At 38.4% G+C, this 12,173-nt stretch overlaps 1 long non-coding RNA gene across 1 annotated transcript in view; it reads right to left on the bottom strand.

Moving 5' to 3' along the window:
- Positions 1–1,949: 1,949 nt before the first annotated feature.
- LOC127529944 (uncharacterized) overlaps positions 1,950–12,173 on the bottom strand; it is a 49,339-nt gene continuing 39,115 nt past the window's right edge. Inside the window, exons 2-3 of the long non-coding RNA XR_007936545.1 lie at positions 2,455–2,551; positions 1,950–2,075 (exon numbers count right to left, since the gene is read on the bottom strand). This is a non-coding gene — a long non-coding RNA (uncharacterized LOC127529944). The remainder of the gene's footprint in view (positions 2,076–2,454; positions 2,552–12,173) is intronic.

Genomic DNA, 12,173 nt, shown 5'->3' with positions numbered 1-12,173 from the left:
AAGATCTATAGTAAATGTCTGAACTCAATTGTGCAATATGGAAGACAGGAAAACTCTCCAGCATTGTGGCATCAACACTCTGAAGCACTTTACTAAATCGTGTTATACTGTTATATAAGATTGACTCACCATTCTGCTCTTACTTCCATCACCAATTTATTTCAAATGTTGCATTTTGATAAACAAGCAGGGATTGCTTTTTCTTTTTCTCTGTTACTTTTGAATAATTATTTGGTTATAGATTTTCTGTAGAGATGTATACATTTTGCATTTTTTCAGCATTTGATAAATGTGATTTTGTTAAAGCTCAATATGAAAGTTCCTACTTAAAACCTCAACTAACTGAATTATATGTTACCTTATACCTAGGCAACTGTCTAACATAAACATCAAGAAGTTAACTGAGAGCTGTCACCATTTCACACCTTTTATGGCTACTTACTGACAAGCACAACTTTCAGTCATGGTCCTCTTTTTTGATTAATTCAGCCTTTACTCTAAGCTAAGGTCATTCATCTACATAGAAAAATACAAGCAGGGAGTCCAATTATAAAGCTGTTTGCCAAGATGATACCCATTGTGTGGAAAATTGTAATTAGCAAGCACTTAATATGATACAGTAAATGACAGAAACAGAAAATAACAATACAGCTAATTAGATGGTGGTTTCATGAATAATATTATAAATAGTTCAGGATTATTATCAGATAGGTGGCCCTGTCTCAAGTCAACTGTACATTGCAAACTGCATATTTAGACTGACAATGATACTGAAACCTGGAATAGACTGAACAATGGCTCTCTATGACTAGTCCATGTTGCAGGTTTTCAATTTTATGCAAATTTCTTTAAAAGCATGGATATTGAAAAATTCTGCAGTCATGATGCCATTGTGCATTTCTGTTAACATCTTTACACAAATAAATCAAATGCAAAATTATCTTATGGTCACATGCTTGATTAGTATTTTAAATCCACAAATACTGTATATCTATATAAAATGTCTTTCTTACACTTTTTCGCTTTCTCTGTATATATGATGAGTGGCAATCCACAATGCCATGTTAGCATAGGAAGGAGGTACTTGAACATTTTCTACATACATGTGCACACCTTATTACAGAAAAAGAATTAAGATCTGCATAGAAGTAGACTTTGGTCTCTCAGGGGGTTAGAGATCAAGCAACCTAATATTTGGCTAACTTCTGGCTAGAAGAGACGTTAAAGCAACAGAGAGTTGGAAAGACTGTAAAACATCACTTGAAGTGAAAGAGAGGAGTACATGGTCCTAACTCATCAATGGGCAGAACTGTCCTTTTAATGATGAAGTGCAAGATGACCAATTAGGGTCCGATTGTTTCCCTACAGCACATCTCGTGGAAGCACATTGTCCCAGAGCAAAAACTGTATTATGTTACCCCCTTCAAGTCAAGCAGCTGGAAATCCACCTAAGATGCAAGGCCCTTTAAGGCGTTCAGAAGGCACAGGCGTGCAATGGTGTGAGGGCATGGCTGCAGCCTATTGTCACTGAGATTTAAAGACTAATCCCGGACTCCTGAAATGATTTGGTGTACAGGAGTGCTTTGTTATCCTTTGATGGGCAAATAGGAAAGCAACTGAACTTTTAACCAAGAAACAAGCCCTGTTTATGAAGGTCTAAAAAGAATATCAACTTTTGATTCTTCTGTTTTCTTTACACTTCATCCCTCCTGTAATTATTTTCTATAAACTTCTATACAATGTAGCTTTATATGTTTGATGTGAACTGGTGGAAGGACAGTCATGAACATCAAGGAATTATTGGGGTGCCAGAAGGGTAATCCCTTTTAATCCTACACAAATGATATTTAACAAAATAAGCACTTGATGGTGCAAAAGGCAGCATAACAGAAACAAGAGATAGTCTTTGTGACTCTCTCTTCCTCTAAGGCTTAGGGCTCAATAGAGCAGGTCTTGCTCCATAGCTCCATTCTGGTAATAGTTTGGGTCTGCCTCTCTCTGGGGTGTCTGGTCTTTTGTAGGACTCCAGCTGGAAAGGAAGCAGTCGTTTGCCATCACTAGGAGTCTTCTCGCTACTGTGTGTGTAAAAACAGACGACAGTGGTAATGACAGTGCCCAGTCTCGTCCCTGGGGCTTTATTGCATACCTCGGATAAACCTGAAACATTATCCTCTGACATGCATGCATGACAATGTATAAATAAATATTTATAGTACAAGAAGGAATGAAGCAGGTCAGTCTTCAACTGTGCACAACCTCAGAAATAACTCGAGTAAACCAAGGTATGAAAATAACAAGTTCACTCAACCAAAATAAATAACAGGGAGGTATGCTGACAGGAAAATAAGACAAAAGCTTTTAGGGTTTAACCAAGGACCACTTCCACATGGAGGATTTCACTCTAGAGGCAATGAGGCTCCTGATATTCCTGCCATTGTGGGCCCTAAATCCTACCTTAGCTTCTAAGTTGCATTCCCAATATAATGTTTAGGAGGCCGTGTTTAACATGACATGCTTACTTGTTTATGTGCTTCACTCAGCTGGCCTTTATCTGAAATTACAGTGAAAACCTAAGATAATCCAAAGTAAAAAAAATTTGCAATAATTGAAGAAATGAAGAAAAGGATAAATATAATTTTTTTTTCTCATGGTGACAAAATGCAATAGTAATAAAAGGTGAATTTTAATGTTTTACATCTTGGTCTCAATATTTATATCATTCTACCCAATACTAATATTTTGATATAGGAGGCAAAACAACATGAAGCATGAAAGCAATTCCTGTATCTCTTGAAATAATGTGGATGAAAACAGATGATTTTTTTTAGTTTTTACGAAAATGATTAAGTACACATGCAATCTGAAGGATTGATAGGCTTAGTTTAACACATGTTCTCACACGGGAGGTACAGAGCATTTTATCTACTGATTTGTCAGCATTCTATAAATTTTAATAGCTAGGATTTATTGAGCAGAAAAATGAATTCAGTATTTTTGTACCTTCATTCCAAGATAAATATGACAGCATTGTCCAGTGTGGGCCACACATCACTTGTGCAGTCACTGGAACAATTAATTACAATTTAAGTGGGACTTACTGTAAATTGTAAGTGATTTCAAAATATCTAGGGTGGCATAACAGGCTAACATTTGTTTGTCTCTGGAAAAAAGCTTTACAATGTCACTTTTGATTTACAATTTTCCCTTAAAACATTTTTTTCAGCCATTCTGCATTTTGTGATTGAAATATGGCATAAATGATGCATGAAAAGGCAATATATGAAAAGGAACATGATATACAATTCTTTCTAATAAAATAAAAATACCCATTGTGATTGCATTGTAATGTATTGCAATTCCAAAGTTATTTATGCTATAGTATGTAAAGAAATTTCATAAGAAAATTATTCAAAAATAAAAGCAGAAAATCAAAGTGTTAGATTCCAGTCCTATTTATGGTCTGAAACAGCTTCTGAATTTATATAAATAACATTAAAAAGAATGATATTGTTAATTATTTACCAGAATACAGTCTTAGAAGTTAAACGATGGCTCCAATATACAGTACTGTAGTGATGTGTCAGTTTTCTCATAAATTAAATATACCGTTCTAAATGGGTTAGCTTTGATTTCTTTAAAAAGTATGGTCAAAAAGAAGACACAAGACCTTGAAATAAAATAAAAGCTACTGTTTAAACCTTTACTTTCCAATAAGAATTAGTAGCACTTTATAGTGTATTTTGTAAAATTAGTAGCCACACTGCTCTTCGACTCTGTTTATATCTGTCCACTGCTTCCTAGAGTGTCTCTTCACAAACTCCAGAAATATGATGCTCAATTGACACGCTTCTCCATACTGGCCCAATATCAATAGGTGTGGGTGCGTCTGTACCCCCTATGGTCTGTTATTCATTCGTTCAATTTCTGAATCTGCCAATATTCTAGGCAACCGGAAACAATGTGCAGCATTGGGCAAAGGGTAGGAGCCAACTTTATAAGAGGTACAACTCTATCTCAGGTCACACTTTCTTGGCCCTGTAGGTGGAAGCGTGGCGGTGCAATTTACAATCAGCAATTTATTCTAAAACAAACTCCACATGAAGTGTGCTAGTGGTAGGATTTGAGCACAGAGACTAAAACTCTCTAATTCACGAAGTTGTCCCTCTCATCATGCAGTGTTTTTTTATAGGACATCTTTCATATGACATAATCACAAAGTACACAAGAAAATACAAAAAAGTTAAAATCAAAAAAATAATAGCTGAAAATAAACAAACAGTAAAGTGAGCATTCTTCAGGTTGATTTGAGCCCAGTGGGAACAGATCCAGCTCATCAAGATTATCTTCAGAGGCAGACATCATAGAGTGGTGGCTAGGTGACTGGGCCATAAAACCATAACGTTCGTTGTTCAGTCTCTGTCCCTAACTCATTGGGTCATCCTGAGCAAATGAAATTCATAGACTGCCTGTTTCTGAAGGTAAATATATATGTAACAATTGTGTTGTATTATTGGATATAAAACTTGACATTGAATGAATGCCTCTGATTTAAAACGCATAACATCCACCCCTACCCAATTAGAAGAGGTATGTGAGCAGAAATTCCAAAATTAAGTGATCTCTTATAGGTATGGAGACATCAGAAAGGCTAACAGACACCCACATTGTTTATTTGAGGAAAGAATTTATAAATTCTTCACACATTTTGAAAAAGCTATGCCCCATTCTTCATGCAGAAAACTGAATCTTTTTTTCTAACTTTATATAAAGTAAAATGTCTTTTTCCAGTAGTTCATGAAAGGTTGATTAGAATTCCTACTGGGTATGATAAGAAAATTGGTAAGAAATTATAGTAGATTTTTCATGATATAATCTCTCCTCTGGTGTTACCATCTGAGGATTTAGAGTGATTATAAATTTAAAACTAAAAGACAAATAAGTAAAAAATATGTAAATATGTATTGAGAATGCACTACCATCATTAGGAAACATAATGTTAATTTTCACTCGTTTGCAGATGACACCCAGTTATACCTCTCATTTAAATCAGATGAAGTTTCTCCGATGTTGTCTTTAATTAGTTATGTTAGCAAATTAAAGGAGTGGATGAATGAGAACTACTTGTCTTTAAATACAGATAAAACAGAGATGTTAATTGTTGGAGGGAATGACGCTGATCATAACAATATTTTGTCATCATTTAACTCAGTTGGAATCCCAATTAATTTTACTAAATCAGCCCGGAATCTAGGAGTTATCTTTGACTCTAGTATGTCATTTAAAGCGCATACTACAAAGTTCTCCAAAACATGTTTCTTCCATCTAAAAATGTTAGGAAATTAAGGTGCTTTCTAAATAAACAGAATTCTGAGAAATTAATTCATGCATTTATCTCTAGTAGGATTGACTACTGCAATGCAGTGTTCACTGGATGTTCAAACTATTCTTTATACAGCCTCCAGTTAATACAAAATGCGGTTGCAAGAATTATTACAAGAACAAGAAAATACGAACACATAACTCCAGTTCTTAAATCCTTACACTGGCTCCCAGTTAAGTTTAGGGCATTTTTCAAAATCCTTCTTTTAACATATAAAGCATTAAATGGCCGAGGTCCAGCTTACTTGTCTGAACTTATCATGACTTACAAACCAGAGTGCACATTAAGATCTCAAGATGCTGGTCTGCTTATGGTTCCAAGGATTAATAAAACAACAATGGGAGGTCAAGCTTTTAGTTACAGGGCCCCTAAACTGTGGAATGGTCTGCCTGCTACTATAAGAGATGCCCCTTCGGTCTCAGCTTTTAAATCCCGGCTGAAGACTCACTACTTCAGTTTAGCATATCCTGACTAGAGCTGCTGATTAACTGTACATACTGCATCTCTGTTGTTAGTCATTAGCACTAAAACATAAATAGCATGATAGTTATAATTGGATACTAACCCTCACCTATTCTGTTTCTCTTCTCGGTACTCAAATGTGGCACTTGGTGCCACGGCCCACCTGCCAAGTTGTTTTGCCTGCCAAAGGTAAAGTCATCCCTGATGGAGGATCGCAGGAATCATGAGAAAGACGGATTCTTTCATCGGATTGGCTGGCCCAACACTGTTTCAGCCGTGGAATGGCCAAATGGGGGAGGCAGCTTGATGGATGAGGTCTCCAGGAGTCTAAAATTATCTAAATCTTATTATGTGATATCATCTACTGTTAAATTCTGCTCCGTACTTCTAAATTTTTTTTAATTTTTTTATTGAGGATTTGTTCTGTTCTGTGTATTGTATTGTGTTGTATTGACCCCCTTCTTTTGACACCCACTGCACACCCAACCTACCTGGAAAGGGGTCTCTCTTTGAACTGCCTTTCCCAAGGTTTCTTTTATTTTTTTCCCTACTAGGTTTTTTTGGAGAGTTTTTCCTTGTCTTCTTAGAGAGTCAGGGCTGGGGGGCTGTCAAGAGGCAGGGCCTGTTAAAGCCCATTGCAGCACTTCCTGTGTGATTTTGGGCTATACAAAAATAAACTGTATTGTATTGTATTATATTGTGTACTACGCCATATGACCAAACAAAGCATGCTCTAGATGACAGCATTTGTTATTCTGGTGTTGTTCTGTATGTTTTGCATACTCTTAGTCAAGAATTATAGAGATAATGTCAACTGAATTATATCATGCTTTGAACAAGAGCATATGTTTTGATTGTTAAATTCCATTCATCCTGATATTCAAATTAGAACGTCCCTTTTCCGACTATTGCTTTAAAAATTTGACTTGCAAACAGCTTTGATAGTGTACCATTGTAAGATTGTTTTTAAGGCATAGCTATTCCAAGAATGCATATATATATTGTCAATATGGGGGTCTGTAAAGGGCCTGATATCAAGTGACCTCCATGAATTAAACATTACATTAGTTATGGATAGGTGTAAAATTGGCAGTGATATCCCGGCTTTAAAGTATCACCCACATCGGTACCCTATTTTGTGTGTGTGATTAACTGCTAGGTTATTTAAATGACCAATATTTAGTAATGACAGAAGCACAGATCAAAGCACACAGAGAAGAGTTTGAGCATAATTTCACTTTCATGGCTAACCAGGCAGGCACATATTAATTCCTTTCTACTTCCTCCAGTGGTTTTACTACACTTAATCTCATGGCCCCATAATGAAACTGGAAGCTAGACAATGCCATGCTTCCCATTAATTGAGGTCTTTGCAAAACTGTCTTTTTTATACATGGCTGTTTTGAATTTCCAGTTAAAGTAGTGAGAAGTCAAGCAAAATGACACCTTTTATTGGCTAACTAAAAAGATTACAATATGCAAGTATGAGGCAACTCAGGCCCCTTCTTCAGGCAAGATATAATCATTAGATCTGTATTACATCTTGCCTAAAGAAGGGGCCTGAGTTGCCTCGAAAAGATACTCCTGCTTTAAAAATTATTCACATTAACATCATTAATTCTCCCAAATAATGTGAGATTAGGAGAGGACTATACACCTTAACAGAACGGCGTCTCTGTGTCCACTATATTGCCGAGTCATCGTCATTTTAACATTTGCAGTAATAGTAGTCATTCCAACAGATGGTACGTCATAAACATTAACACTACTTTCGCAAATCCAATACCAATTGATATATGGGATATATGCATTGCTTTTTTAATTCCAACAGACCGTGCATCACAAATATTTGTAGTAATGCATTTTATTAATGTTTGTGATGTTGCATCTGTTGGGATGACAAAGGCAATGCATTTTATTACTATATGAATTGCAAAATACATTTCAAGAGATGATGATTCAGTTAACACTAAAAACACTGAGGTATAAGTTGATTTCTTAGATTTTAACACATCTTGGATGGGTGGCACAGACCTTAGCATTTTTTGTCAGTATAACTCCTGTATATTTAAACTATTCATAAAAAGACAACTGATTCAATTTAATATGTCTATTCACAGTGAATAATATAGTCTTGTAATGCAAGTAATATAATATAGTCTAATTCAGATTGGTTTAAAACCTACACATCTGATAAAATTCAGTTTATTCAATGCATGCCTTTTGTCCACTTGGTACCTCAGGCAATGGTTTAGAACATTGGAGAGCATTTATCAGAATTAATAGATACATTAAATTGAAGTGGCTAAATAAAATCAAATTCAGAATCAAAATTCTTCAGAAACGAAGAACTAGAGTTAATTCCTTCTTTTCAAAATGTAGGGACTATTTAAACCTTGCAGTCATCATACTGTATATAACGTTGGTGCCATGATGGCACAAGTCATGTGCTAAGTACATCAGGTATCTTGTAACCATGTAGTGTTATGACCATTACATAAAACATAGTTGTACTCATGAAACAAATACACACAGTGACAGTTTCCATAAAAAAAATCTTTTAAAAAAAATCTTCATAAAAAAAATATATTTCCATGGTATCTGCCCAGTTCGAAAACACAGAACCTCCAGAATTAGGCCTCAGATTTTCCGGGAGACCAGCACCTGCTGCACTCTGGTCCTGATCCGAATGGTTCATCGTGTGCTTGGTGGGGCAATGCGCTGTAAATAGCACATGCTCCTAACCCCTTTACTCTCTCCATAAACAAAATAAGCCTGGTCCCAAACTGGAGAAGAAGGCTTTGTCGCCTGCATAGGCCAAAATGAACCAAGGAAGACAATTTAACAGTGGAGAAAGACCAAAAATTTAAGAGGAACAAAGCCAAGTACGTAAACAAATCATTAAATTGAGTGCACAGAATCAAAATAAGAATATCCAAACAAGAACTTACACAAAAAAGAAATCAAAGGATAAGACAATCAGGCATGAACAAGTGCTAATGCCTCATCACTAGTAGTTCTTCTTCTTCTCTTTATTCATCTTTAGTATCTGTTAGTAAACCAACTCATAATGAGTTACTGCTCCAACTGGGCTGGAGTGCAATGCAGAATGCAGTTGGGAAGAAAAAAAAATAACTGGAATACCTAATCAAATATACGTTAAATTATATTCTCTGTCCAAATTATCCCTAATACCTCTATTAAATGTAACTAATCGAATAGAATTCTATGAATTTGATGTATCCAAAATACTCTAAACTTTTCTTTTTAAGTGTTATAAACTTAAAATAGTTGATCACCAAAGACTTTAAATAATCATATTAATCATATACAGTAATTGATTTCTTTCAATTATATATGCCTCATCCATCTCCCAAACTCTCTTGTCCAGGGCAGGGCAGCAGAACAAGTCAAGTCAGGTCAAGTTGGGGAACATGCACTGGTACATTGCATTGCCACACCCACTACACAATGAAACAGTTTGGGATCCCGGTTGGCAACCCCCCAGGCAGACATGCGGTTCAGTCCCACCCTCCAGAAATGACCCTCTATCTGCCGCAGCCAGGTATTACGTGGGTGACCCCTTGGTCCAGCCACTCGGGTCCCCAACAATGAGGATCTTACGAGCTGGATCACCCTCAGGGAAACGCACCACATGGCCTTAGTGCTGTAACTGACACACCCTCACAATGCAGGTAATGTGCCTCATTCGGGACTCCATGAACAACCGCTCATTTGACACAAAGTCAAACCAACGGTACCCAAGGATTTTCCGGAGAGACACAGTGCCAAAGGAGTCCAGTCTTCATCTCAGGTCACTGGATAGCGTCCATGTCTCGCAACCATATAGCAAGACCAGGACTCTAAAGACTTGGACCTTCGTCCTTTTGCATAGATATCAGGAGTGCCACACACCCCTTTCCAGCGACCTCATGACCCTCCATGCTCTCCCAATCTGTCTACTGACATGAAAGTCACTGCCAAGGCAAGTAAACATCTCGACAAGGTCGACACTCTCTCTGCAGACAGACACACTGCTGATGGCTGTGTCCAAGAGGTCATTAAAAATCTGGATCTTGTTTTTTATCCAGGACACTCACAAGCCCAGACACTCAGACTCCTCGCTCAGTTTCTCGATCAGAGCCTTCATTGACTCCGTGAAGATCACAGCATTGTCAGCAAAGTCAAGATCCGTGAATCTTTCTTCACCAAGAGATACCCCATAGCCGCTAGACCCCATGACCTTGCCCAACACCCAGTCCATACAAGCATTGAACAGAGTAGGAGCAAGAACACACCCCTGACGAACCCCAGAATCAACTGGGAAAAACACAGAGCTCCTGGGTATGACGTTTAGCTGCATCCAGCCCTGCAAGCGGTCCTCCAATACTGGTGGTGCGGTGAAGGAGATCGATTACATTCTCTTGGGCAGACGCTGGAGGCTCTTGCAAAACTGCAGGGTCTACAGAAGTGCCCAGTTTGTGAATTCTGACCACAGTCTTGTTGTTGCTACTCTTAGGATTCAGCTTAGGTCCAGCAGGTTACCACCTACTAATGGAAAATTAGCCTGGACTTGGCCAGACTCCAAGATCAGGCTGTTTCTAATGAGTTTGCATGTAGTTTGTGTGAGGAACTTGCAGATTTGGGTCTGACTGCCCATCCTAATGTGATGTGAGAGACCTTCTGTGACAAGACCCTGAAGGTTGCTGAGGGTTGTGTTGGTGTTACTGGTGTTCCCAGAAGGAGGTGTTTCATCTCGCAGAGCACCCTGGATATCATTGAGAGGAGTCGCAGCGCATGGCTCAATGTCAACTCTGGTCTGTACCGGGAACTGAGAAGGACGGCTGTGAGAGCTCTGAGGACAGATAAAGAGGCATTTATTAGAGGAATCTGTGAGCAAGTGACACACTATCTGTTGTGTCTATGTAAACAAGGATTACAGAGGAATCGAAGCATTACGCACATCCAAATCTGTTCCTCGGAGAGGAATGGTCCTTACGGATGACACTGCAGTTGTGACCCGCTAGGCTGGCTACTTTGAGCGGTTGTTCAAAGCTTATCCTCCGGCTAGGACATTGGATATCTCTGGGTTCACAGTTCTTGAGGCTGATCCTCCAATTAGCTGTGAACCACACAATCTCACTGAGATTGTACAGGTGGTGAACCAGCTGAGGGGAGGAAAGGCTGCAGGGAGCTGTGATATCGGGGGTGAACTTCTCCAGGCTGGTGGTAAGGCTGTCCTCCTGGCATTGCAAGCAATCTTTGCTTCCATTTGGGAGACTGGCATCATCCCAACTGACTGGAAAATGGGACTTATCATCCTTATCTGGAAAGGGAAGGGTGATCGCCTGGATTGCGGCAACTGCAGGGGGATAACACTGCTCTCGGTGCTGGGTAAGGACTTGCTAGGGTCTTTGCTAGGGTCGTCCTCAATAGGATCCGTGACCACTTGCTCAACTACCAGCAACTGGAACAGTCTGGTTTTACGCCTAAGAAGTCTACCATCAACTGCATCCTGGCACTGAGGGTTCTCATGGAGCACAAACGCGAATATCAGCAGAGTTTCTTTGCAGCCTTTGTCGATTTTCATAAAGCTTTTGACTCAGTTGATCGAGCTGCCCTGTTGGACATCCTAAGGGTTTGCAGGATCCCCTCAAGGTTGCTGGATATCATGGTCGACCTGTACACTGGTACTGTGAGTGTTATGCAGAGTGGAGGCAGCAGAACAGCTGGAGACTATCCCAGCAAGCATCAGGTGTAAGACAGGAACAGTCCCTGAACAGGACACCAGTTATGCCTTACACCAAAACAAAATGCTTTACTCTTTAATATTCATTAGAAAATCTGCATAATCTATAGTGATATTTTCCTGTCATAAACGTTTTATGTCCAATTCTAAAGAGAGTTAAAATGAATTCTTCTCTTGTTTTACGTCCCTTTCGCTATAAACCCCTTGTTTCCAGTATTTCACAATTTTTGCCACAACTCTTCATTTTAACAGACTTTTAACGTCTGTCTTACTGAATGCTATATGCAAATCAACATCAGGATATTTCGTGGCCTTTTTAGCCAAACCATCAACTTTCTAGTTCCCTTTAACTGAATTATGTTCTAGAATCCATAAGGAACAACCATATCAGCCTATACAATGCAATGAAGACAATGTTCAATTCACTTCTAACAGTACAACAACAACAACTGATTTCTTTGATAGTCCTAAAATCACACAAGGAATGCCTCAGTGGGCTTTAACAAGCCCTGTTTTTAACAGACCAGGGGGGTATTTTTCGTACATGGATTACTCGTTTAGCCGGATGTAATTGTTGACAAT

This window comes from Erpetoichthys calabaricus, chromosome 12 (assembly GCF_900747795.2).
Source record: "Erpetoichthys calabaricus chromosome 12, fErpCal1.3, whole genome shotgun sequence".
Taxonomy (NCBI): domain Eukaryota; kingdom Metazoa; phylum Chordata; class Cladistia; order Polypteriformes; family Polypteridae; genus Erpetoichthys; species Erpetoichthys calabaricus.
The sequence above is the reverse complement of the archived record's forward strand: the minus strand, read 5'-3'. Positions and strand labels throughout refer to the sequence as shown.